Source organism: Lissotriton helveticus, chromosome 3_2, assembly GCF_964261635.1.
Source record: "Lissotriton helveticus chromosome 3_2, aLisHel1.1, whole genome shotgun sequence".
In the NCBI taxonomy this organism is placed as follows: Eukaryota; Metazoa; Chordata; class Amphibia; order Caudata; family Salamandridae; genus Lissotriton; species Lissotriton helveticus.
Window position 1 is genome coordinate 332582007 of NC_136062.1, and position 27606 is coordinate 332609612.

Genomic DNA, 27606 nt, shown 5'->3' on the forward strand with positions numbered 1-27606 from the left:
ATGAATCGACATATTTAGATAAGGGCTCAGTTGGAGTGCCTATGGTCGAGACAATAGGTCTATAAGGGGGATTCAACAGATCCTTATGCATTTTGGGGAGTCCATAAATGCATGCAGTTTTCCCTGCATTAAAATTTAGATATTCAAACTCCTTTCTGGAAATGTCCCCCTGATTTAGTGCTTGGGTGGTCAAAATATGAATGTCTTTAATTATTTTCTTAATGGGGTTAACAGTAACAGCAGTATAGAAAGTGGGATCATCCAATAACTTCAGCATTTTCAGTACGTACGTTTCAGAATCAATGACGACAATGCCACCACCTTTGTCACTACTCTTTATAGTAATGGATTTATTTGAAGATTTCAAAGCGTCATGTTCGCTTCTGTTGATATTATATAAAGGTTTAGGAATAAACTGGATAGACTGCTCCAATTTGCGCAAGACTACTAACTCAAAAGTAGCCACTTCAGGGCCTAGTTGGTCCAATGATGGACTAAAAGTGGAGGGTAAACGAAGATTAGTATTGTCCTGAGATGTAAAATCTGAGCAATCATACTGGAAGTACTTTTTCAAGCGTATCTTGCGAAAAAATGAAATAATATCACCGTAAAGTTCAAAAATATTAGCGCCACAATGAGGGACAAAAGAGAGGCCTTTAGAGAGAAGACTGACGCTGGATTCGTTTAACTGAGACTTGGATAGATTAAAAATGGGAATCACATTCCCGCTTTCCAATATTGACGGTTCCTGGTTTCTCTCACGAATTGGGGTCCCTCCTGCTGATAGTGATGTTGAGGGTCCTGCTGGTAATGGTGTTGGAGTTTGTAGCCTCCTCTTTTCTGTTGTTGAAACCGTACTCTGGGGCGACCTCGATTCGCCCCGCGGTTGCCTAAAAAAGGTTGGGGTTGATTACGCTTTACCTGAGCTGAATTAAAATTACCTTCTGATTCATAAAAGGCATCATCACTTTCTCCATCTGATGCCGAGGTGTCAGAGAAGGTGTTAACTCTCTGTGGTTGGTTCTTGTTCGTATCTGCATATTGATTCTGCTTATAAAAGTCTGTTCTCAGGTAAGGGTATGCAACTTCTATAGAATAGTACCTTTTTTCCTTCGTGAGCTAATCATCTTTTCGTTTTTCTAAATAATTGGCAAATGATTCAAGTTTTTTGTTTGCTTCCTCTAATTTCTTCAAGGCCTCATCTACACTGCCTGCATGTTTTATAAGCTCTTCTAAAGCCTCTACCTCCTTTTTAATATCAGCTGCCAATTCCTTAGCAGTTTCAACTATAAGGATCATGAGGTCGCGCGAACAACGACTCGCAATCATGCTCCATTTTTCAAGGAATGCACGATGATGGACGAAGAGGCCTGGGATATTACGGACGCGAAGTCCAATGGGGATGATACCAGATCTAAGATAGGCTACCATAAATTCTCCATGGGCTTCCATTCTCTGCAATTTCTTCTTAAGTTCAATTAACTTCTTAAGATTATCTTGCCCTCTAAAGGTGTCATTAGTGGCATTACCAAATGAACTAGAAGTACCAACCAGTAATTTAAACTCCTCGTCCGAAAAGCCAAATGTTTTTAATTGGGCCATTTCTAATGTATTGGAGTGAACAGAGGAAAAAATAAGTTGAAAGCAGAAACTAAAAAAGGGCACAAATTAATATAAGGCAAACAATGTTGTGTCAATGAGCACAGAGATTACTATGATAAAACAGTATTAATATAAGAGAGAAAAACCCTACACAGACAGGCTGTGGGTACAATGCTTGTGCAAAACAAGGGTTCCCTGTGAGAGAAATAAAAATAACCCCTAGGTCAGGGAAAAGACAGTGTGTAGGTAACAACCCAGGCGATTAACGGGGACTTGTCCACATAATAGTTATAAGACACGGCACCCCTTCTGTAGGAAAAGGAGACAGTTTTATTTTACAATATTAAAACGAATGTGGCAAGTGCAATATCACAACATAAAACTTGCATAATAATAGGTTACATACATAATCATACAAACAGAGAAATAATGACAATAAAATTAATTATAAACCAGCAACACAATTTCATTAAAAGTATACAATTAATCACAGAATAAAAAATAATAATGAGTGTCTCGTCGACGTGCGTTTCGGCGACCAGCGCCTTCTTCAGGACAAAAACTCAAGGACCTAAATTTAAAAACATAATTACTAAACCAAAAAATACATCTGTGATTTTAAAAAAACATCATAATATAAGTGTATTACAATACAACATATATACTTAAATGTAAAAACATAATTACTAAACAAGGAATATAACTGTGATTTACAGAAATCATCATAACACACGTATATTTCAATGCAGCATATAAAAAACTCAAGATTTAATAATTTAAATCTCTATAGTACTGTCTCCTAAATCTTGGAAAGAGTGGGACCGGGCCGTCGTATAAAACAAGGCAAACCCAATAGATGTAGGTATGAACAGTCAATCTTAGTGCTCATTTATTTAAAAAAAGAAGAAATTGATGAAAATCAAAATAAGCATAACACAGGATAAAAAGGATAGATCCTGAGATATTAATGATCAAGAGACCACATAGATTGCATGGATTGCGTGGAGGGGGCATAACATGCCTAATCTAAATATATAACGCGCTTCTCTATAGTTATATAGGATAAAAGAGATTCCTACGCTACGTCTTTGGAACTGGAGCGAAAAAATAAATACGTCCATGGGTAATGGAAAAGCATTTTACAATATTAACAAGGACATGTAGTTCTCACTGCCAAGGGCCAATGTGCACTTAGTGCACTACTTATACTGAAATTATGGTGTAAAGGTCCTGATAGCTTAACACTAATTCCAAAGATACAAGATAGGCTATACACATTTTACTTACTTTAAATTTAAATGATTATGAATCGTATTCATGTGAATGTCAGATTCATTGGATACAGGTCCCACAATAAGGAACAATTCTGAAGGAGAATAACAAAATATTAAAATCATGAATAGGACCATAGAAAAAATATATTATTTTAATGTTCGGCAGGGGAGAGGTTACAAATATCCCTGCATATAAAAACTCATTTTTGTACTAAGGGATCAAAATTATTTAATATGCAGACAATTACGAAAAGTAGCCACCTTGCTCAATAGAAAACAAGGATAGAATAAATTGGTCTGCATTTCCAGTTAGTTGACCTTTAATCTGCACCTACCTAAAGAATTGATTCCTGTGTTTCCAACTCGAAATGCAGGTAAATACACAGTATGTTACAGGATACTACTTCAGACTCTTTGAGAAGATAATCTATAAAAAATATGGAGCTCGTATAAATCATTAAATAAAAACTAAACATGGTCCATGATGCAGCATATAACGTGAATGAGGGCGAAAAACGATACCTAATTTTTTAACAAATATGCCTTGCCTCCACCGTTTCTGAGCTTCATATGTACATATAGCAATCAACGATACAATGATCGGTACCGAAGAATAAAAAAAGAGGTCCATTTTAGAGAAACATTTCAGAGAGGGCCGGTTCATATATTAAATTATTTTTTTCTACCAATTTCACCAAATTATGCGATGTAGACAACATACCTTAAAGTGAATGAATATTCGTTACGGTATACAATGGCCCAATTCCAATGAGCAAAAGGATAAAAAGTCCAGGAACCAGTCTTACAGATTTAAAAATAAACAAAATGAGGTAATGCCTCCCAAACAGTCTAACGATTACGACTACGGTTAAACTTCGGACTGAAAGAACCAAAGTAAAGGAAACGTTAATCGGGTATACCTGTAGTGGAATTCGGAGCCGTGTGTGGAGGCAGGCTAACGCATCAATATTATCCGGGTCACAATGGACGTAGCAGTTCACAAAAGGCAACAGGCCTGGCAGAGGCCCGCCTTTAAATGGGTGCACCCTGATGACGTGGGTGCCTACGCAGATCACGTGATCGGGACCCAATGTAAGGGTCATGGAAATAAAGATAAGACACGGCACAACATGATATCTATATTGATACGGAGAACAAGGATTAACGATAAGACGTTATTTTGTACATTTCTCCCAAATAAACTGATTCAAAGATAAATGGTAAAACTAAGAGATCAAAAAGAAAATTAACGAGGGAAGAGGTCCCTCAAAATAAATATGTCGGAATAAAGAAAGGAAAATAAATGAAAAAGCCAATAACAAAATTAATGTTAATGGCACACACAATAAAATTCATCCGGGTTGCCATATAACGGAGAGAATAATAACACTCATCATTAAAAAGCATCTAAATACATTCCATGGGGGTCCTTTACCGATACAAAATCCAGTAAAGGAACTGGTGATGGAGAGAAAGGAATCTGTCATGATACCGACAAGAACGGAAAATAATAATATACTACAGGAGGGCCGGCAATCAGGTGAGTTACTCAAGGAATTTATGTTATGGCATTCTCCCAGGGAATTTCACTGTTAAGACCGGTGCGGAAGGTGTCTAAAGAAAATATCCAAAACACCTCCGGTTTTTACGAATATTTTCACCACCTTTGCTGTCTGGCACATTGATTCTTTCCAAAATGCGCCACTTGAAATCATCTGGACCATGTCCATGCTCGAGAAAGTGTTTCACCATTGGAGACAATAATTTTCCGGTCTTGATGGCGGAGCGATGCTCCGTCAACCGAACTTGAATGGACCGGGCAGTTTCTCTTACATAGCCTTGGGAGCAGGGACATAGGATAAAATATACCACGTTTGTGGTTTTGCAATTCCACATATTTTTAGATACAGTGGTGTAGCCATTATGTGTGAAAGACTCTCCCTCTAAGATTTTTGGACAGGATTTACAGCTAGAGCACTTAAAAGTACCCTTCAATAATTGATTGATATGTACTGACTTCTGGACCAAACAGTCATGTTTAGGCTGGCCTTGTGATCTTGAACGCACTACATGATCTTTTATATTTTTGTTCCTCTTGTGTGCAAATAGGGGTTTCTCTAATTTAAGGTCACCCATACTATTACTGTTCAAGATATGCCATGAGGAATTAATGACCTGTTTGATCTTAGCGTCCAAAGTCGAATATCTTGTGATACATACCAATTGTTTCATTTCTTTGTCAGGTTTAGGCCTCAACAGGTAATCTCTGTCGTAGTAGCGGGCTCTTTTATAGGATTCCCTCGCAAGCCTGTGTGGGTATCATCTCTCTAGAAACTTACGTTTCATATCTACTGTCTGCCTATCGAAATCCTGGAGGTCAGTACAATTTCGCCTTACTCTCAAAAATAGAGAGAAGGGGATATTCTGTCTCTGGACTCGAGGATGTAAGCTCTGAAAGTGTAATAAGGTGTTCCTAGCCATTGGTTTAACGTATAGGTCAAACTTGAGTCTTCCATCTTTATGGAGAATTAAGATGTAAAAAACTCAATTTGGTTAGAGCTAATATGCGAGGTAAATTTAAGGTTTGTATCCGCAGCATTCAACCAGACAAGGAACTCCGAAAGAGTTTCCCTCCCCTCAGTCCAGACAAAGAAGATGTCATCAATGTATCTGGACCAATGGGAGATAGACTCAGAGAAAGGAGCAATGTCATTATGGATGAAACGATTCTCAAAGGCAGCCATATAGATGTTCGCGACTGAAGGGGCAACAGAAGCGCCCATACTTACCCCCTTAATCTGGCGGTAAAGATGGGGACCAAACTCAAAGATATTTTCAGTCAGCACAATCTTTAAACAGGCCAAAATAAAAGACTTAGAAAATTGTATCGCATAAAGGTCTATGAACCAATCTACAGTTTGCATAGCCTCAGTTAGAGGAATGTTACTGTATAGAGATTCAACATCGAGAGTCACGAGAAGATCTCGTGCTGAATTAAATAAGATGTTTTCAACTTTCCCGATCATAGCTCCTGTATCCTTTACATATGAGGGAATATTTGGAATAAAAGGGCATAGATATGAATCGGCATATTTAGATAAGGGCTCAGTTGGAGTGCCTATGGTTGAGACAATAGGTCTATAAGGGGGCTAGGAACACCTTATTACACTTTCAGAGCTTCCATTCATCTTAGCCAGAGACAGAGTATCCCCTTCACTCAATTTTTGAGAGTAAGGCTAAATTGTACTGACCTCCAGGATTTCGATAGGCAGGCAGTAGATATGAAACATAAGTTTCTAGAGAGAGGATACCCACACAGGCTTGTGAGGGAATCCTATAAAAGAGCCCGCTACTACGACAGAGATAACCTGTTGAGGCCTAAACCTGACAAAGAAATGAAACAATTGGTATGTATCACAAGACATTCGACTTTGGACGCTAAGATCAAACAGGTCATTAATTCCTCATGGCATATCTTGAACAGTAATAGTATGGGTGACCTTAAATTAGAGAAACCCCTATTTGCACACAAGAGGAACAAAAATATAAAAGATCATGTAGTGCGTTCAAGATTACAAGGCCAGCCTAAACATGACTGTTTGGTCCAGAAGTCAGTACATATCAATCAAGTATTGAAGTGTACTTTTAAGTGCTCTAGCTGTAAATCCTGCCCCAACATCTTAGAGGGAGAGTCTTTCACACATAATGGCTACACCACTGTAGCTAAAAATATGTGGAATTGCAAAACCACAAACGTGGTATATTTTATCCTATGTCCCTGCTCCTAAGGCTATGTAGGAGAAACGGCCCGGTCCATTCAAGTGTGGTTGACGAAGCATCGCTCCGCCATCAGGACAGGCAAATTATTGGCTCCAATGGTGAAACACTGTCTCGAGCATGGACATGGTCCAGATGATTTCAAGTGACGCATTTTGGAAAGAATCAATGTGCCAGACAGCAAAGGTGGTGAAAATATTCGTAAAAAACGGGAGGTGTTTTGGATATTTTCTTTAGACACCTTCCGCACCGGTCTTAACAGTGAAATTCCCTGGGAAAATGCCATAACATAAATTCCTTGAGTAACTCACCTGATTGCCGGCCCTCCTGTAGAATATTATTATTTTCCGTTCTTGTCGGTAACATGACAAATTCCTTTCTCTCCATCACCAGTTCCTTTTCTGGATTTTGTATCGGTAAAGGACCCCCATGGAATGTATTTAGATGCTTTTTAATGATGAGTGTTATTATTCTCTCCGTTATATGGCGACCCGGATGAATTTTATTGTGTGTGCCATTAACATTAATTTTGTTATTGGCTTTTTTATTTATTTTCCTTTCTTTATTCCGACATATTTATTTTGAGGGACCTCTTCCCTCGTTAATTTTCTTTTTGATCTCTTGGTTTTACCATTTATCTTTGAATCAGTTTATTTGGGAGAAATGTACAAAATAACGCCTCATTGTTAATCCTTGTTCTCCGTATCAATATAGATATCATGTTGTGCCGTGTCTTATCTTTATTTCCATAACCCTTACATTGGGTCCCGATCACGTGATCTGCGTAGGCACCCACGTCATCAGGGTGCACCCATTTAAAGGCGGGTCTCTGCCAGGCCTGTTACCTTTTGTGAACCGCTACGTCCATTGTGACCCGGATAATATTGATGCGTTAGCCTGCCTCCACACACGGCTCCGTATTCCACTACAGGTATACCCGATTAACGTTTCCTTTACTTCGGTTCTTTCAGTCCGAAGTTTAACCTTACTCGTAATCGTTAGACTGTTTGGGAGGCATTACCTCATTTTGTTTATTTTTAAATCTGTAGGACTGGTTCCTGGACTTTTTATCCTTTTGTTCATTGGAATTGGGCCATTGTATACCGTAACGAATATTCAATCACTTTAAGGTATGTTGTCTACATCGCATAATTTGGTGAAATTGGTAGAAAAAAAGAATTTAATATATAAACCGGCCCTCTCTGAAATGTTTCTCTAAAATGGACCTCTTTTTTTATTCTTCAGCACCGATCATTGTATCGTTGATTGCTATATGTACGTATGAAGCTCAGAAACGGTGGAGGCGAGGCATATTTGTTCTAAAAATTAGGTATCGTTTTTCGCCCTCATTCACGTTATATGCTGCATCATGGACCATGTTTAGTTTTTATTTAATGATTTATACGAGCTCCATATTTTTTATAGATTATCTTCTCAAAGAGTCTGAAGTAGTATCCTGTAACATACTGTGTATTTACCTGCATTTCGAGTTGGAAACACAGGAATCAATTCTTTAGGTAGGTGCAGATTAAAGGTCAACTAACTGGAAATGCAGACCAATTTATTCTATCCTTGTTTTCGGATGTATGTCGTTACAACGCAGGCTATTCAAACACCTGCCTTTACAACGCGGTTTTTACATCGCAATCCATTACAACGCATAGTGCTTTTGGGTGTTGGATAGTGAATAGTTTAATTTACTATTCCAACTCCAGTCCCCGTGGACACTAGGGAAGGTTATTGGATAGTAAATTAACCTATTCCCTATCCTAGAGCGCCCCCCAGCGCAATGCATTGTAATAGTTTGCGTTGTAATGACCGTGTTGTAATGGTAGTGCGTTGTAAAAGTTTCGTTGTAAAGGTTGTTTACCCTTGTTTTCTATTGAGCATGGTGGCTACTTTTCGCAAGTGTCTGCATATTAAATAATTTTGATCCCTTAGTACAAAAAATTAGTTTTTATATGCAGGGATATTTGTAACCTCTCCCCTGCCGAACTTTAAAATAATATATTTTTTCTATGGTCCTATTCATGCTTTTATTATTTTGTTATTTTCCTTCAGAATTGTTCCTTATTGTGGGACCTGTATCCAATGAAAGTGACATTCACATGAATACGATTCATAATCATTTAACTTTAAAGTAAGTAAAATGTGTATAGCCTATCTTGTATCTTTGGAATTAGTGTTAAGCAATCAGGACCTGTACACCGTAATGTCAGTGTAAGTAGTGCACTAAGTGCACATTGGCCATTGGCAGTGAGAACTACATGTCCTTGTTAATATTGTAAAATGCTTTTCCATTACCCATGGATGTATTTATTTATTCGCTCCAGTTCCAAGGACGTAGCGTAGGAATCTCTTTTATCCTATATAACTATAGAGAAGCGCGTTACATATTTAGATCAGGCATGTTATGCCCCCTCCACGCAATCCATGCAATCTATGTGGTATCTTGATCATTAATATCTCAGGATCTATCCTTTTTATCCTGTGTTATGCTTATTTTGATTTTTATCAATTTCTTCTTTTTTTAAATAAATGAGCACTGAGATTGACTGTTCATACCTACATCTATTGGGTTTGCCTTGTTTTATACGAGGGCCCGGCCCCACTCTTTCCAAGATTTAGGAGACAGTACTATAGAGATTTAAATGATTAAATCTTGAGTTTTTTATGTGCTGCATTGAAATATACTTGTGTTATGATGATTACTGTAAATCACAGTATTATTCCTTGTTTAGTAATTATGTTTTTACATTTAAGTATATATGTTGTATTGTAATACACTTATATTATGATGGCCTTTTTAAATCACAGATGTATTTTTTGGTTTAGTAATTATGTTTTTATATTTAGGTCCTTGAGTATTTTGTCCTGAAGAAGGCGCTGGTCGCCGAAACGCGCATCGACGAGACACTCATTATTATTTTTTATTCTGTGATTAATTGTATACTTTTAATGAAATTGTGTTGCTGGTTTATAATGAATTTTATTGTCATTATTTCTCTGTTTGTATGATTATGTATGTAACCTATTATTATGCAAGTTTTATGTTGTGATATTGCATTTGCCACATTCGTTTTAATATTGTAAAATAAAACTGTCTCCTTTTCCTACGGAAGTGGTGCCGTGTCTTATCACTATTATGTGGACAAGTCCCCGTTAATAGCCTGGGTTGTTACCTACACACCCACATCCATCATATCTACAGAGATATGGAGCATTTTTACTTTCTCTATGTGCTGGAGCAATGCGTGCAGTTTATCAACAATACAAACACTGTTGCACCGTAGTGCTAAGGTGACTGTGTTATGAGCCATAAGCTGTTAATTGAAAGGGATACATTCCTGCCCAGAAAGACGCCTCAAAGCCATTCAGAAATAGGTCTTAAAGTCCTTGTCTTCATTTCACGTGTGCTGCAGACTGTAGTACATGTTTACAGAGGAAATAACTATGAGTACTAAAGATGTGTCAACATACTATGCCTGGTTCTAGGAGCCACGCTATTTTCATGCATTCACATAGTTAGTAGCTGCATTCAATCTGGCAATGTTCAGAAATCATTGAGTCCATGCATATGAGTGGCCATGTTGCACCCATATAATGCCTCCCAACCTGAAATGTTATGTAATCCTGCTAGATGTCCTAGCTTGCATAACAGTAATATACAAACCCACTCCAGGCTTAAAAACCTTGCCTGATTTTTTAAATATCACTGAAATCTTTCTATTCTCCTGCTGTCTCCTTGGGAAAACCAAGGACAATGCAAAGACTTCATGTGAACATACTAATCCCTAAAAGTTGTGACCATGTACCTATTTGTAAGAAATTGGTTTGTTGGTTGCCTGTGGTGTAAGCCCTGGTCAAACAGCAATCACATTCTTTCTCGGGGTAAGGCACAAGCAAACCCCAAATTAACATGTGCTCACCCTCCAGTTACTTGGCACTGAGGCTTAACTCAGAAGCAATGTGCTATGTATTGGCGCCAAACTTCAAACAGTAAACACTGAAAACACACCAGAAAAAGAGCCCATGACAGATTTAGCAAAATAGAGTTTTTTTAATAAATAAAATAAGACCAAAATGACAAACAGCCAATTAGTAGAACCAGAGAAATTTAATTTGAAAGCTTTCAGGAAAAATAGCTCCAAAAAGCACAAGCTCAAGATATCTGGTCATGCCGGACCGGGCCAAAGTTACAAGTTCAGACTCACTGTGATGAAGCAAGAGCCAGTTACATGGACCCAGTTAGGCACTCTATAGAGAATACCTTAAATCCTGGTTGCATAGCACTGTGTGGATCCGTGTTGAAGTTGTGCAACACAGCTGAAGTGAGGCTGCTGTGTGAGGTCCTGATGCAGCGTCATCAAGAATCCTGTGGACGGGGCTTGCGATGTGTAATCCAGCAACAGGATGCAGCGCATCACGGGCAATGCGTCCGTTCTGCAACAGCAGTGAGGCCGAAATGCAGAGCAGGGCATCATCAACAAGGCTGCCGTCAACAAGAGGTGCAAGGACCTCGACTGTGAAGACGCCGCACTGTCAGGGTAACAATGCAAGTCTTAGCGATGGATCCAATTCACACAGGAGATGCGATGCATTGATTTTGCTCAAGGATGCGCTGCTCAGCTGAGGGGATGCATTATTTCTGATCGGGATGCATTGCTCAGCAGAGAAGATGGGTTGGCTCGACTCGCATGCACCCTAGGCCCCTTTCCAAGGGTTCAGGACTGAGGTGGCTTCATTTGGCGTGGAAGACTTACAGACGGCAAAGTCATGGTCCAGTTACACAGGTCCTGAAGTATAATGAAGTGGTTGTGTCTGAAGTCCTTATTTTATACAGAGATGTGCCTTTGAAGTGTTGATTTGCAGCCCTATGTGTGGATAAAGAACACAGCCTATTCAGGTGTAAATGAAGTTATGCCCAGCCCGTCCTTCCTAACCTGCCAGTGATGGCCCACCCAGTTACACGTAAGCTCTCATGGTTTGTGGCTATCTAGGAGGAATACACAAATATGACCAGAGACAGTCCGACTTCATTATAAGTTAGGATTTTAAATTGTTATTCCAGAGACACCAAACCTGAAGAGGTTATCTCTTTTCATTTAGAAATTACTTTAAAAAAGTTATAAGGCAACTCCAATGTTATCCTGTGGGAGAGAAAGGCATTGCAGTAGTGAAAAATGAATTGAAGAGTTTTTCTCCACCAGGACAGTAAAGAAAAAGAAAAAATTAATGCTAAATACATTTCACCCACCCTCTGGGCTGCCCAGAGTCTATACTACAGATGACTTATATGTATTAACAAGGAAGGTTTGGGCCTGGCAGAGGGTTTATTTTGCCAGTGTTGAAATGGCAGTTGAAACTGAATACACGGGCTCTGCAATGTCAACTAGGGCTATGTTTAAATGGCTACATAAGTGGGTGGCATCATCAGTGCTGCAGGCCCACTGGTAGCATTTAATTTATAGAACCTGAACACTTACAGTACCAATTTATTTGAGACTTGTAAGCATATTAAATATATTAATTGGGTATGAGCTAATATTACCATGTTAAGAGGAGTGTGGAAATGCACTATAGCATTGGCTAGCTGTGGTAACATGTCCGGAGTCCTAAAGCCAGCAAAACAAAGTCAGAAAAAATGGAGGAGAAAGGCAAAACGTTGGGAAAAGGACCACCCTACGTCCGACAGATCGAACATTCTTCATTTAAGAAATGTCTACACACAGGCACATAAAAAAGTAACTATGATCTACATTGGTTTACACTTGTTCTCAATATTGTATCTTTCACTTCACAAATATATAACACATAACCATAGTGCTGCAGTAGGACGACAGGTAATCTAATAAATATGGTACATGAATAATAGTGGTGTATCTGTTTTCATATGTATGTCCGTGACCTACAATAACCTATTGATCTGCTAATATATGTGTTTGCCGCTATTCAAGCTCATAGTATGTAGGTCTGTCTCATATTGTCTCTGTAACTGCTAGCAGAAGACATATAGCACTACATGTGTGCTAAATATATATGACTTAACACTAAGTGAAATCTGGCAATAATACTTTGTTTAACATGTCCTTATTTTGTTTTGATGGGCAACATACTCTATATCCATTCTAACACACATCTATTGAGTGCAAAACTGCATTTGCTACAGGCATGTGTCAAACTTCCCTTATTCCTAACCATACTAACATTACAAACAGCAAGAGCCAGTCAAATGGTTGTTGTGCAGTGTTTTCACATCTGCCATTCATTGAGCGTGCATATGTAAGATGTCAACTACTCCTAATATGTTTTATTATGTCTTTCACCAGGTGGTCAAGGTTGTGGCCTACAACCAAAGTTAATCACTCCATTTGCAACACCTATGACTATGAGGGACAGAAGAAATTCAGCACTACCTGAAGAAGAAACTTCAATGTAGTAGAATAAACTTTTGATGTTTTCAAATTTTGTGTCAGATGTTTGGACCAGTCTGGTGTGAGGTGCCTCTACACACCTTCAACGGTGTGTAAGATGTTAAATTAAATCAATTTGTAGAGTGCGATTGATCACCCATGATTGTATCTAGGTGGTGAAGCAGGCACGATGATTGGGCAGAGCTTTGAGTTGAACAGCCAGGTCTTCAGTTTCTTGAGGATGTTGAATAGGGATGAGGATGTCTTGGTGGTGATGTTGGAGAAGCAGTGTCCTCTTGACTTGATTCTACTGGAGCAGGGAACTCATGCAAGGGAGCCTGAGGCTGAGCATTGCTGTATGGTTGAATGGTAGAGCTGAAGACGGTTGTTGAGTTACACAGATTTTGAGGTTGAGGAGGCCCTTGTAGGTGTGGACGAGCATCTTGAATTGGCATAGTGTCTGGAGGGCACGTCTAGGATGAGTCTGGTGGCGTTGTTTTGGGTTCTCTGGAATCTTTGAGGGAGATGGTTGGCGAAGCTGGAGTAGAGTGTGTTGCAGTAGTGTAGTCTGCTAGTTATGGGGGCCTGAGTGACAGTATGTCCTGTGTACTTCTGGAGCCATTGAAGATAATGGAGGGCATTCTGAGTATGATGAAGCAGAAAGAGGTCCCAGCATACACCTATTTAGATATTGTGAGTATATATATGTAGAAACACATCTACAATGGGGCCTTAAAAATCAAACTCTAACTGAGGAGGAAGGCAATGAAGTTTCAAATGCAGAAATTGTGCACACACAGGAAGCGCACAAGGGAAGGAATCATCCAGATCAAAATGAATTTTCTTAATTCAATAACATTCTTAAGAATTGTTCTCATAACTGTGCACATGTGTTCAGTTATTATACTTGTATGTGTTTCTAACGGACTTTGAAGTAATATGGTTGTGTCTGTGTCAAGTAACAGCATAAAAAGTTCACAACATGTACAACAACCCTAACAGTTCATTGAATGAATGAATCACTGAATGAACTAATTGGTAATCAAGAAGTATGAGTTGCAGTTCATTTGCAATGTCATATATCTAAACATGTATGAAGATTGCAGAGCAGAGTCAAATAAGATGTATCAATACAGTCAAGTATAAACCTCATCACACCTTCCGATGCCATCAGAGCTCCGATGTTCATAACATAAAGAGTATGCCATTCTTCCGGGCGGACCAAGTGTTACAGAGGCAGAAGGAGGGGGGTCCTCCTTGTCGGAACTAGAGTCCTCACACACCCAGCAAGCTAGGTGTCATGCTTCATCACATGGACTTGCTCCTCATAGGGTCGGCGCTGCAATACCCGACGGGCACCCAAAAAGTGGAGATCTTTTGTTCCTTTCCGTTTGGTGCTGTGGGTGTGAGGGACCTAGGAAGTTAGTGTAGACGTTAAGTGAGTGGGTGATGTTAAAAAAGGTTGGATAATCCAAAATAGATTCTTTATTTGTAGGGTAGTTATCCACCTTCTTAAAAACAAACAGAGTGGCCGCTCTCTGGCTCTAAGGTCCAGTGGTGCTTAGCTCAACTCTCGTGGTGTGGTTGACATGTTTTATGCATTGTGGTCGATACTGATCCCTTGCATTTCATCAGGACCTAGTGTATATACTATCTACACGTTGTGGTGGGTAAAGGAACTCCTACCTACCATATTTCAATGAAGCAAGCCTAAGGTCCCGCCAATCCTAGTGATAACCTAACCGGAGGGCAAAGCTGATTCCATTCGGTCTGTTGGGCTCCAGAAACCAGTATCGTGGTGTCCTGTCCACCAAGTAAGTGTGCCAGTACACCTACTGCGCGCCGAGCCGCAAAAGCTGGTCAATACTGGAGATCTGAGCTTCGATTCCATCAGAGCTTTAAAGCAGATGTTGTCTCACAATGTCATCATCCAAGTAGGGTTTGGTGATACTTGTTCAGACTCCATGAGTTATGCTGAATGTATAGAACAATAACCAATCAGAAGAGGTGATGTCTGTTGGTGTACATGTAGAGTATCACAAAGGCTTCTCAACTCCCCTTCTGTTTTTAGGTCTCACTGAGACAGCACTTGTGCTGTCGCAAGACCTATAGTAAACACAAATTTGGAGGGTAATTTATACTGTCGCTTGCCATTGGTTGATTCTGGTATTGGTCTTCGTATATGGCTTATGGTTGGCTTTTGATCTGATACCTCCCTTCCGTTTTGCCTGTGTTTTGCAGAAAGCAGCACCGCTAAACTACAATTTAGTGCTGCTGCTGGCTGTTACCTATTAATTTAGGGACCACTTGTTTAACCTCTGGAAGCTACTTGTTCTAAACAGCTGCTCTTTGCTCCCTTTTGGGCTGCAGATGCCCCCACCTCCCTTCTGCTCTGTGGGCTCTTTTCTTTGTGGAGCCTGCATGGTGCTGTGGATTACCCTCCCCTTGTTTAGAAGGAATTTTTGTTGTGCAAGTTTTGTTTTGCAAACAATTTTTATTTTATTTTCAGTTTTTCTACAGCGCAAACTAAACCACAAGGTTTTGGAGTGACTCAGAGCCGTGTAAGTGCTCTCTTTACCCGGATACACCGGCACTTAACCTCAGACACGACAAGGGCAATCTGTTTAGAGAAATTATTTATTTATTTATTTAGTTGTGTATTTTATAAAGCGCACAGCTGCCCCGACGGGGCCTCCCGGCGCTGGTAGATCTGGAAAAATGGGGCGCAGAAAGAGGAAAAAAGAGGTAGGTTATAAACAGAAAAGATGGGTCTTAAGAGACTTTCCAAATGTCGATTCTGTCTGGCAGGCACGGAGGGCAATTGGGAGTTTGTTCCAACACTGAGTGGCACAAACTTCAAATGTTTTCCCTCCTGAACGAGTTCTTTTAAATCTGGGAGTGGAAAGGAGAAGTTGGGAATTGGAGCGCAATATCCTGGCATTGTGGTACGGCCGTAAGGTGCTTTTCAAATGGGCAGATCCTTTACCCTTTGAAGCTCTAAAATCCATTGTCATGGCCTTGAATACGCATCTCTTAGCAATGGGTAACCAATGCAATTTGCGGAGATGTGGGGAAATATGATGTCTGGCAAGAATTCTCTCCACCAGCCGAGCAGCAGCATTTTGGACAGTTTGGAGTTTATTACATAGACCTGCTGTGATGCCAAGGTATAGCGCATTGGCATAGTCAAGGTGGGATGTTATCAATGCTTGGACCACAGTCTTACGGCAGTCAACAGGCAGATAGTTAATAAGCCTGTTTATTGTCTTGATCTTCGCAAAACAGGATGCTGCTACTGCTTGAACCTGGGCATTGAAAGTAAGATGGTTATCCCAACGAACTCCCAGGTTCCTCACAGAGTCTTTGGGCGTGGGGGCTTGGCTCAAATCCTCAGGCCACCACGGGCTGGAATCCAGAGGGGACGGTGAATTAAAAAACAGGATCTCCGTCTTTCCTGCGTTGTGTCTGAGAGAATGAGAATCCATCCATTTAGAGATATCCCTTAGACAGAATTTCAAAGGATCAAAAGCAGAAGCAGAGGGTTTGTCAAAGGTAAAGAGTAGCTGAATGTCATCAGCGTAGGAAGTAGTTTTAATCCCAGTTTGCGTAATCAATTCAGCCAGAGGGGTGAAGTAAACATTAAACAGGAGCGGGCTCAGGGATGAGCCCTGGGAAACTCCCCATTTAAGTGGTCTAGCGGAGGAGGTATAGGGAGAAGTATATACCTGCTGTGTGCGGTCACATAGATAAGAAGTGAGCCATTTCAGCACAGAGCCGCCTACACCCAGGTCCCCCAGCCTTCTCAGCAGGATCTTATGAGAGACGGTGTCAAATGCTGCTGAAAGATCCAGCAGCACTAACACCGCCCCCGACCCCCGGTCCAGCGTCCATCTCACCGAGTCAGCCATTTCAATCAGGGCTGACTCCGTGCTGTGGCCAGACCGGAAGCCATGCTGAGAGTCATGCAGAAGCCCATTGGATTCAATGTAATTCGCAAGCTGGGAATGTGCCAGTTTTTCCAGGATCTTAGCTGGAGCAGGCAAGAGAGAAATTGGCCTGTAATTACTGGGATTGTCTGGATCCAAGTTGGGCTTTTTCAGGATGGGGACCAGGGAGGCATGCTTCCATTTGGCGGGAAATTTACCCGTTCTCAAAGATTCATTCCAGATATGGTTTAGGTAAGGATTGAGAAAGGCTGCCAATTTCTTATATTGTTTCACTGGCCAAGGGTCGTTTGGTGATCCAGATTTGCATTTAAGTAGTTCTGCCATGGAGTCGGCTTCAGATATGTCTGCAAATTCTAAGAGGGCAGGGGTCCATGAATTATGAGTAATAGGTTCCTCCTCCAGTTCATCACAGTTGGAGTTAGGGAAGGAGGTGTAAATATTCTTGATTTTTTTCCTCAAAAAATTGCGAAAGTTTGTCACAGAGGGAATGAGAGGCAGGCTGATTCCGAATCAGCGCGTTAGGGTCTGTAAAGGATCTGACTATGCTAAAGATCTCCCTGGCGCTATGGCTAGCTTGTTTAATTCTAGAGGCCAAGTAATCCCTTTTGTGCTCCACAATCAGTCTGCGGTATTCCTTGAGGGCCGTCTTATAGGTAGCTTTGCTTTCCAAAGAATAGTTCTGCCTCCAAGATCGTTCAAGGATTTTATATGAGGCTTTTTTCTGACGAAGCTCATCGGAATACCAAGGTGCTGATGGTACTGCCTGTAAGTTTTAATAGGCTTCAGAGGGGCCAAAGCCTCTAGGGCCTGACTGATCCAGGCGCCCAGATAGTCAATGCCCCTGTCGAGGTCAGACGCCGGAATAGGTTGTGAATTTTTTTAATATTCCTGAAGTGTCTCTAAGGTGATGCGATTCCAGTTTCTCCCTGAGTTTCTCCAGTTTGGGAGTGAGAGTGGGTCTGTTAGGACAGGGAATATCAATCTCAAAGGGAATGAGGAGATGATCTGACCAAATGACCGGAATAGGGTGAGCTGTCAGGATATTTGTCAAATTGGAGCAAATCAGATCCAATGTGTGTCAAGCTTTATGCATAGGTAGTACTACTTTTTGGGCTAAATTGCAAGCCGCCAGCATGGAAACAAAGTTTTTGCTGTGGGGGCAAGTCTCATCGTTTACGTGGAGATTAAAGTCCCCTAAAGCAGTAAAATTAGCATAACGTGTGCTGATCTGGCCAATGTAATCAGTCCGGAGCCGGCAGGTGTGAGGTGTTAGAATGCGGGGGCGTAGATCAGTATTCCCGAGCAAGAGATGGACGGGGATATTTTAACGCTGAAAGGCAGTCCTTCTATGCAGTCTATTTGGTCATAAAGAGGGATGGTAACCGTCCATTTAGACTTAAAAATAATTGCAACGCCACCCCCATGTTTACCATTAGGTCTGTTGGCGCAAATGATACTGTAACCTTCCGGAAGGGCAAGAGTGACAGTGGGATTCGTGGTATCATTCAACCACGTTTCTGTTAGGAAAAAATATCCCAATTGTTGTCCTGGAGGGACTGCCAGATGTCAATGGCATGTTTTCCCAATGATCTGCAATTGACCAGAGCTGCTTTAAGGGTCATAGAAGGACATAATCCATAGGTAAAGTCGGGACTCTGAGCGTGGGCCGGACTATTTCTTAGGTCAAGATATGAGAGGGAGAAATGACAGTCTCTACATACATGATCCTGGCTCCAAACGTCCGGAATAGGCCGAGGGCAATACGAGCACCGAAGAGGTCTCAGGGCCATCAGCTCGGAACGCGTGTAAATAACGCTGGTATGGCTAGAGAATCGGGCAGGGAGACCGGCCCCGTCCGCGTCATGGTCGCGAATGGGCGCAGATGGACTCGCCTTTGGCGCGCCGCCGAGAAAAGGCGATAATTTCAAAAAGGGGGTGGTGATGGACAGAGTATCTGAGTTAATCAGAACACTTGCTTGAATCACTGCACCATCAGGATTCAAGCAAGCCGGGCCGAAGACGGCTGTAATGCCAGAAACCGGTCCCCGGAAGCTTGTTTCCTTTCCAGTAAAGAATTGGCTTGGTAGTTTGGTCTGCCCTGTTCCCATGATGCACTGGGCCAGGGTCAGACTAATTTGCATGTAGCCAGGTTCTGAACTGGGATGGTGCAGTGAGCTAAAAAACGGTGATGGATCAAGCCCTGATCTTTTGACTGGGTAGGAGTGTTCTGCTTAATTCAGATACTCTGTCCATCACCACCCCCTTTTGAATCGTTTTGGCCACCACAAGTGTGGAAGGGTATGCTCAGATGTGAGTCCCTTGCTCACTGCACCATCAGGATTCAAGCAAGCCGGGCTGAAGACGGGTGTAATGCCAGAAACCGGTCCCCGGAAGCTTGTTTCCTTTCCAGTAAAGAATTGGCTTGGTAGTTTGGTCTGCCCTGTTCCCATGATGCACTGGGCCAGGGTCAGACTAATTTGCATGTAGCCAGGTTCTGAACTGGGATGGTGCAGTGAGCTAAAAAACGGTGATGGATCAAGCCCAGATCTTTTGACTGGGTAGGAGTGTTCTGCTTAATTCAGATACTCTGTCCATCACCACCCCCTTTTGAATCGTTTTGGCCACCACAAGTGTGGAAGGGTATGCTTAGATGTGAGTCCCTTGCTCACTGCACCATCAGGATTCAAGCAAGCCGGGCCGAAGACGGCTGTAATGCCAGAAACCGGTCCCCGGAAGCATGTTTCCTTTCCAGTAAAGAATTGGCTTGGTAGTTTGGTCTGCCCTGTTCCCATGATGCACTGGGCCAGGGTCAGACTAATTTGCATGTAGCCAGGTTCTGAACTGGGATGGTGCAGTGAGCTAAAAAACGGTGATGGATCAAGCCCTGATCTTTTGACTGGGTAGGAGTGTTCTGCTTAATTCAGATACTCTGTCCATCACCACCCCCTTTTGAATCGTTTTGGCCACCACAAGTGTGGAAGGGTATGCTCAGATGTGAGTCCCTTGCTCACTGCACCATCAGGATTCAAGCAAGCCGGGCCGAAGACGGCTGTAATGCCAGAAACCGGTCCCCGGAAGCTTGTTTCCTTTCCAGTAAAGAATTGGCTTGGTAGTTTGGTCTGCCCTGTTCCCATGATGCACTGGGCCAGGGTCAGACTAATTTGCATGTAGCCAGGTTCTGAACTGGGATGGTGCAGTGAGCTAAAAAACGGTGATGGATCAAGCCCTGATCTTTTGACTGGGTAGGAGTGTTCTGCTTAATTCAGATACTCTGTCCATCACCACCCCCTTTTGAATCGTTTTGGCCACCACAAGTGTGGAAGGGTATGCTCAGATGTGAGTCCCTTGCTCACTGCACCATCAGGATTCAAGCAAGCCGGGCCGAAGACGGCTGTAATGCCAGAAACCGGTCCCCGGAAGCTTGTTTCCTTTCCAGTAAAGAATTGGCTTGGTAGTTTGGTCTGCCCTGTTCCCATGATGCACTGGGCCAGGGTCAGACTAATTTGCATGTAGCCAGGTTCTGAACTGGGATGGTGCAGTGAGCTAAAAAACGGTGATGGATCAAGCCCTGCTCTTTTGACTGGGTAGGAGTGTTCTGCTTAATTCAGATACTCTGTCCATCACCACCCCCTTTTGAATCGTTTTGGCCACCACAAGTGTGGAAGGGTATGCTCAGATGTGAGTCCCTTGCTCACTGCACCATCAGGATTCAAGCAAGCCGGGCCGAAGACGGCTGTAATGCCAGAAACCGGTCCCCGGAAGCTTGTTTCCTTTCCAGTAAAGAATTGGCTTGGTAGTTTGGTCTGCCCTGTTCCCATGATGCACTGGGCCAGGGTCAGACTAATTTGCATGTTGCCAGGTTCTGAACTGGGATGGTGCAGTGAGCTAAAAAACGGTGATGGATCAAGCCCTGATCTTTTGACTGGGTAGGAGTGTTCTGCTTAAGTCAGATACTCTGTCCATCACCACCCCCTTTTGAATCGTTTTGGCCACCACAAGTGTGGAAGGGTATGCTCAGATGTGAGTCCCTTGCTCACTGCACCATCAGAATTCAAGCAAGCCTGGCCGAAGACGGCTGTAATGCCAGAAACCGGTCCCCGGAAGCTTGTTTCCTTTCCAGTAAAGAATTTGCTTGGTAGTTTGGTCTGCCCTGTTCCCATGATGCACTGGGCCAGGGTCAGACTAATTTGCATGTAGCCAGGTTCTGAACTGGGATGGTGCAGTGAGCTAAAAAACGGTGATGGATCAAGCCCTGATCTTTTGACTGGGAAGGAGTGTTCTGCTTAATTCAGATACTCTGTCCATCACCACCCCCTTTTGAATCGTTTTGGCCACCACAAGTGTGGAAGGGTATGCTCAGATGTGAGTCCCTTGCTCACTGCACCATCAGGATTCAAGCAAGCCGGGCCGAAGACGGCTGTAATGCCAGAAACCGGTCCCCGGAAGCTTGTTTTCTTTCCAGTAAAGAATTGGCTTGGTAGTTTGGTCTGCCCTGTTCCCATGATGCACTGGGCCAGGGTCAGACTAATTTGCATGTAGCCAGGTTCTGAACTGGGATGGTGCAGTGAGCTAAAAAACGGTGATGGATCAAGCCCTGATCTTTTGACTGGGTAGGAGTGTTCTGCTTAATTCAGATACTCTGTCCATCACCACCCCCTTTTGAATCGTTTTGGCCACCACAAGTGTGGAAGGGTATGCTCAGATGTGAGTCCCTTGCTCACTGCACCATCAGGATTCAAGCAAGCCGGGCCGAAGATGGCTGTAATGCCAGAAACCGGTCCCCGGAAGCTTGTTTCCTTTCCAGTAAAGAATTGGCTTGGTAGTTTGGTCTGCCCTGTTCCCATGATGCACTGGGCCAGGGTCAGACTAATTTGCATGTAGCCAGGTTCTGAACTGGGATGGTGCAGTGAGCTAAAAAACGGTGATGGATCAAGCCCTGATCTTTTGACTGGGTAGGAGTGTTCTGCTTAATTCAGATACTCTGTCCATCACCACCCCCTTTTGAATCGTTTTGGCCACCACAAGTGTGGAAGGGTATGCTCAGATGTGAGTCCCTTGCTCACTGCACCATCAGGATTCAAGCAAGCCGGGCCGAAGACGGCTGTAATGCCAGAAACCGGTCCCCGGAAGCTTGTTTCCTTTCCAGTAAAGAATTGGCTTGGTAGTTTGGTCTGCCCTGTTCCCATGATGCACTGGGCCAGGGTCAGACTAATTTGCATGTAGCCAGGTTCTGAACTGGGATGGTGCAGTGAGCTAAAAAACGGTGATGGATCAAGCCCTGATCTTTTGACTGGGTAGGAGTGTTCTGCTTAATTCAGATACTCTGTCCATCACCACCCCCTTTTGAATCGTTTTGGCCACCACAAGTGTGGAAGGGTATGCTCAGATGTGAGTCCCTTGCTCACTGCACCATCAGGATTCAAGCAAGCCGGGCCGAAGACGGCTGTAATGCCAGAAACCGGTCCCCGGAAGCTTGTTTCCTTTCCAGTAAAGCATTGGCTTGGTAGTTTGGTCTGCCCTGTTCCCATGATGCACTGGGCCAGGGTCAGACTAATTTGCATGTAGCCAGGTTCTGAACTGGGATGGTGCAGTGAGCTAAAAAACGGTGATGGATCAAGCCCTGATCTTTTGACTGGGTAGGAGTGTTCTGCTTAATTCAGATACTCTGTCCATCACCACCCCCTTTTGAATCGTTTTGGCCACCACAAGTGTGGAAGGGTATGCTCAGATGTGAGTCCCTTGCTCACTGCACCATCAGGATTCAAGCAAGCCGGGCCGAAGACGGCTGTAATGCCAGAAACCGGTCCCCGGAAGCTTGTTTCCTTTCCAGTAAAGAATTGGCTTGGTAGTTTGGTCTGCCCTGTTCCCATGATGCACTGGGCCAGGGTCAGACTAATTTGCATGTAGCCAGGTTCTGAACTGGGATGGTGCAGTGAGCTAAAAAACGGTGATGGATCAAGCCCTGATCTTTTGACTGGGTAGGAGTGTTCTGCTTAATTCAGATACTCTGTCCATCACCACCCCCTTTTGAATCGTTTTGGCCACCACAAGTGTGGAAGGGTATGCTCAGATGTGAGTCCCTTGCTCACTGCACCATCAGGATTCAAGCAAGCCGGGCCTAAGACGGCTGTAATGCCAGAAACCGGTCCCCGGAAGCTTGTTTCCTTTCCAGTAAAGAATTGGCTTGGTAGTTTGGTCTGCCCTGTCCCATGATGCACTGGGCCAGGGTCAGACTAATTTGCATGTAGCCAGGTTCTGAACTGGGATGGTGCAGTGAGCTAAAAAACGGTGATGGATCAAGCCCTGATCTTTTGACTGGGTAGGAGTGTTCTGCTTAATTCAGATACTCTGTCCATCACCATCCCCTTTTGAATCGTTTTGGCCACCACAAGTGTGGAAGGGTATGCTCAGATGTGAGTCCCTTGCTCACTGCACCATCAGGATTCAAGCAAGCCGGGCCGAAGACGGCTGTAATGCCAGAAACCGGTCCCCGGAAGCTTGTTTCCTTTCCAGTAAAGAATTGGCTTGGTAGTTTGATCTGCCCTGTTCCCATGATGCACTGGGCCAGGGTCAGACTAATTTGCATGTAGCCAGGTTCTGAACTGGGATGGTGCAGTGAGCTAAAAAACGGTGATGGATCAAGCCCTGATCTTTTGACTGGGTAGGAGTGTTCTGCTTAATTCAGATACTCTGTCCATCACCACCCCCTTTTGAATCGTTTTGGCCACCACAAGTGTGGAAGGGTATGCTCAGATGTGAGTCCCTTGCTCACTGCACCATCAGGATTCAAGCAAGCCGGGCCGAAGACGGCTGTAATGCCAGAAACCGGTCCCCGGAAGCTTGTTTCCTTTCCAGTAAAGAATTGGCTTGGTAGTTTGGTCTGCCCCGTTCCCATGATGCACTGGGCCAGGGTCAGACTAATTTGCATGTAGCCAGGTTCTGAACTGGGATGGTGCAGTGAGCTAAAAAACGGTGATGGATCAAGCCCTGATCTTTTGACTGGGTAGGAGTGTTCTGCTTAATTCAGATACTCTGTCCATCACCACCCCCTTTTGAATCGTTTTGGCCACCACAAGTGTGGAAGGGTATGCTCAGATGTGCGTCCCTTGCTCACTGCACCATCAGGATTCAAGCAAGCCGGGCCGAAGATGGCTGTAATGCCAGAAACCGGTCCCCGGAAGCTTGTTTCCTTTCCAGTAAAGAATTGGCTTGGTAGTTTGGTCTGCCCTGTTCCCATGATGCACTGGGCCAGGGTCAGACTAATTTGCATGTAGCCAGGTTCTGAACTGGGATGGTGCAGTGAGCTAAAAAACGGTGATGGATCAAGCCCTGATCTTTTGACTGGGTAGGAGTGTTCTGCTTAATTCAGATACTCTGTCCATCACCACCCCCTTTTGAATCGTTTTGGCCACCACAAGTGTGGAAGGGTATGCTCAGATGTGAGTCCCTTGCTCACTGCACCATCAGGATTCAAGCAAGCCGGGCCGAAGACGGCTGTAATGCCAGAAACCGGTCCTCGGAAGCTTGTTTCCTTTCCAGTAAAGAATTGGCTTGGTAGTTTGGTCTGCCCTGTTCCCATGATGCACTGGGCCAGGGTCAGACTAATTTGCATGTAGCCAGGTTCTGAACTGGGATGGTGCAGTGAGCTAAAAAACGGTGATGGATCAAGCCCTGATCTTTTGACTGGGTAGGAGTGTTCTGCTTAATTCAGATACTCTGTCCATCACCACCCCCTTTTGAATCGTTTTGGCCACCACAAGTGTGGAAGGGTATGCTCAGATGTGAGTCCCTTGCTCACTGCACCATCAGGATTCAAGCAAGCCGGGCCGAAGACGGCTGTAATGCCAGAAACCGGTCCCCGGAAGCTTGTTTCCTTTCCAGTAAAGAATTGGCTTGGTAGTTTGGTCTGCCCTGTTCCCATGATGCACTGGGCCAGGGTCAGACTAATTTGCATGTAGCCAGGTTCTGAACTGGGATGGTGCAGTGAGCTAAAAAACGGTGATGGATCAAGCCCTGATCTTTTGACTGGGTAGGAGTGTTCTGCTTAATTCAGATACTCTGTCCATCACCACCCCCTTTTGAATCGTTTTGGCCACCACAAGTGTGGAAGGGTATGCTCAGATGTGAGTCCCTTGCTCACTGCACCATCAGGATTCAAGCAAGCCGGGCCGAAGACGGCTGTAATGCCAGAAACCGGTCCCCGGAAGCTTGTTTCCTTTCCAGTAAAGAATTGGCTTGGTAGTTTGGTCTGCCCTGTTCCCATGATGCACTGGGCCAGGGTCAGACTAATTTGCATGTTGCCAGGTTCTGAACTGGGATGGTGCAGTGAGCTAAAAAACGGTGATGGATCAAGCCCTGATCTTTTGACTGGGTAGGAGTGTTCTGCTTAAGTCAGATACTCTGTCCATCACCACCCCCTTTTGAATCGTTTTGGCCACCACAAGTGTGGAAGGGTATGCTCAGATGTGAGTCCCTTGCTCACTGCACCATCAGAATTCAAGCAAGCCTGGCCGAAGACGGCTGTAATGCCAGAAACCGGTCCCCGGAAGCTTGTTTCCTTTCCAGTAAAGAATTTGCTTGGTAGTTTGGTCTGCCCTGTTCCCATGATGCACTGGGCCAGGGTCAGACTAATTTGCATGTAGCCAGGTTCTGAACTGGGATGGTGCAGTGAGCTAAAAAACGGTGATGGATCAAGCCCTGATCTTTTGACTGGGAAGGAGTGTTCTGCTTAATTCAGATACTCTGTCCATCACCACCCCCTTTTGAATCGTTTTGGCCACCACAAGTGTGGAAGGGTATGCTCAGATGTGAGTCCCTTGCTCACTGCACCATCAGGATTCAAGCAAGCCGGGCCGAAGACGGCTGTAATGCCAGAAACCGGTCCCCGGAAGCTTGTTTCCTTTCCAGTAAAGAATTGGCTTGGTAGTTTGGTCTGCCCTGTTCCCATGATGCACTGGGCCAGGGTCAGACTAATTTGCATGTAGCCAGGTTCTGAACTGGGATGGTGCAGTGAGCTAAAAAACGGTGATGGATCAAGCCCTGATCTTTTGACTGGGTAGGAGTGTTCTGCTTAATTCAGATACTCTGTCCATCACCACCCCCTTTTGAATCGTTTTGGCCACCACAAGTGTGGAAGGGTATGCTCAGATGTGAGTCCCTTGCTCACTGCACCATCAGGATTCAAGCAAGCCGGGCCGAAGATGGCTGTAATGCCAGAAACCGGTCCCCGGAAGCTTGTTTCCTTTCCAGTAAAGAATTGGCTTGGTAGTTTGGTCTGCCCTGTTCCCATGATGCACTGGGCCAGGGTCAGACTAATTTGCATGTAGCCAGGTTCTGAACTGGGATGGTGCAGTGAGCTAAAAAACGGTGATGGATCAAGCCCTGATCTTTTGACTGGGTAGGAGTGTTCTGCTTAATTCAGATACTCTGTCCATCACCACCCCCTTTTGAATCGTTTTGGCCACCACAAGTGTGGAAGGGTATGCTCAGATGTGAGTCCCTTGCTCACTGCACCATCAGGATTCAAGCAAGCCGGGCCGAAGACGGCTGTAATGCCAGAAACCGGTCCCCGGAAGCTTGTTTCCTTTCCAGTAAAGAATTGGCTTGGTAGTTTGGTCTGCCCTGTTCCCATGATGCACTGGGCCAGGGTCAGACTAATTTGCATGTAGCCAGGTTCTGAACTGGGATGGTGCAGTGAGCTAAAAAACGGTGATGGATCAAGCCCTGATCTTTTGACTGGGTAGGAGTGTTCTGCTTAATTCAGATACTCTGTCCATCACCACCCCCTTTTGAATCGTTTTGGCCACCACAAGTGTGGAAGGGTATGCTCAGATGTGAGTCCCTTGCTCACTGCACCATCAGGATTCAAGCAAGCCGGGCCGAAGACGGCTGTAATGCCAGAAACCGGTCCCCGGAAGCTTGTTTCCTTTCCAGTAAAGCATTGGCTTGGTAGTTTGGTCTGCCCTGTTCCCATGATGCACTGGGCCAGGGTCAGACTAATTTGCATGTAGCCAGGTTCTGAACTGGGATGGTGCAGTGGACTAAAAAACGGTGATGGATCAAGCCCTGATCTTTTGACTGGGTAGGAGTGTTCTGCTTAATTCAGATACTCTGTCCATCACCACCCCCTTTTGAATCGTTTTGGCCACCACAAGTGTGGAAGGGTATGCTCAGATGTGAGTCCCTTGCTCACTGCACCATCAGGATTCAAGCAAGCCGGGCCGAAGACGGCTGTAATGCCAGAAACCGGTCCCCGGAAGCTTGTTTCCTTTCCAGTAAAGAATTGGCTTGGTAGTTTGGTCTGCCCTGTTCCCATGATGCACTGGGCCAGGGTCAGACTAATTTGCATGTAGCCAGGTTCTGAACTGGGATGGTGCAGTGAGCTAAAAAACGGTGATGGATCAAGCCCTGATCTTTTGACTGGGTAGGAGTGTTCTGCTTAATTCAGATACTCTGTCCATCACCACACCCTTTTGAATCGTTTTGGCCTCAACAAGTGTGGAAGGGTATGCTCAGATGTGAGTCCCTTGCTCACTGCACCATCAGGATTCAAGCAAGCCGGGCCGAAGACGGCTGTAATGCCAGAAACCGGTC